Raw genomic sequence first — 1,638 nt, 5'->3', positions numbered from 1 at the left:
GTTGTTACGTCTCCTTTTTCATTTCTAATTCTATTGATTTGAGTCTTCTCCCTTTTATTCTTGATGAGTCTGGCTAATGGTTTATCAATTTTATTTATCTTCTCAAAGAACCAGCTTTTAGTTTTATTGATCTTTGCTATTGTTTCCTTCATTTCTTTTTCATTTATTTCTGATCTGATCTTTATGATTTCTTTCCTTCTGCTAAATTTGGGGTTTTTTTGTTCTTCTTTCTCTAGTTGCTTTAGGTGCAAAGTTAGGTTGTTTATACGAGATGTTTCCTGTTTCTTAAGGTAGGATTGTATTGCTATAAACTTCCCTCTTAGAACTGCTTTTGCTGCATCCCATAGGTTTTGGGTCGTCGTGTCTCCATTGTCATTTGTTTCTAAGTATTTTTTGATTTCCTCTTTGATTTCTTCAGTGATCACTTCGTTATTAAGTAGTGTATTGTTTAGCCTCCATGTGTTTGTATTTTTTATAGATCTTTTCCTGTAATTGATATCTAGTCTCATAGCGTTGTGGTCAGAAAAGATACTTGATATGATTTCAATTTTCTTAAATTTGCCAAGGCTAGATTTGTGACCCAATATATGATCTATCCTGGAGAATGTTCCATGAGCACTTGAGAAAAATGTGTATTCTGTTGTTTTTGGATGGAATGTCCTATAAATATCAATTAAGTCCATCTTGTGTAATGTATCATTTAAAGCTTGTGTTTCCTTATTTATTTTCATTTTGGATGATCTGTCCATTGGTGAAAGTGGGGTGTTAAAGTCCCTTACTATGATAGTGTTACTGTCGACTTTCTCTTTTATGGCTGTTAGTATTTGCCTTATGTATTGAGGTGCTCCTATGTTGGGTGCATAAATATTTACAATTGTTATATCTTCTTCATGGATCGATCCCTTGATCATTATGTAGTGTCCTTCTTTGTCTCTTGTAATAGTCTTTATTTTAAAGTCTGTTCTGTCTGTAATGAGAATTGCTACTTCAGCTTTATTCTGATTTCCATTTGCCTGGAATATCTTTTACCATCCCTTCACTTTCAGTCTGTATGTATCCCTAAGTCTGAAGTGGGTCTCTTGTAGACAGCATATATACAGGTGTTGTTTTTTCTGCTGAAAGATCAGCTGTTAACCTTATGGGGATTCCCTTGTGTGTTATTTGTTGTTTTTCCCTTGCTGCTTTAAATATGTTTTCTTTATATTTCATTTTTGATAGTTTGATTAATATGTATCTTGGCATGTTTCTCCCTGGATTTATCCTGTATGGGACTCTCTGTGCTTCCTGGACGTGATTGACTATTTCCTTTCCCATATTAGGGAAGTTTTCTACTATAATCTCTTCAAATATTTTCTCAGTCCCTTTCTTTTTCTCTTCTTCTTCTGGGACCCCTATAATTCGAATGTTGGTGGGCTTAATGTTGTCCTAGATGTCTCTGAGACTGTCCTCAGTTCTTTTCATTCTTTTTTCTTTATTCTGCTCTGCAGTAGTTATTTCCACTATTTTATCTTCCAGGTTACTTATCCATTCTTCTGCCTCAGTTATTCTGCTATTGATCCCATCTAGAGTATTTTTAATTTCATTTATTGTGTTGTTCATTGTTGTTTGTTTACTCTTTAGTTCTTCTAGGTCCTTGTT

Source organism: Physeter macrocephalus, chromosome 11 (assembly GCF_002837175.3).
Source record: "Physeter macrocephalus isolate SW-GA chromosome 11, ASM283717v5, whole genome shotgun sequence".
Lineage (NCBI taxonomy): Eukaryota > Metazoa > Chordata > Mammalia > Artiodactyla > Physeteridae > Physeter > Physeter macrocephalus.
The sequence above is the reverse complement of the archived record's forward strand: the minus strand, read 5'-3'. Positions refer to the sequence as shown.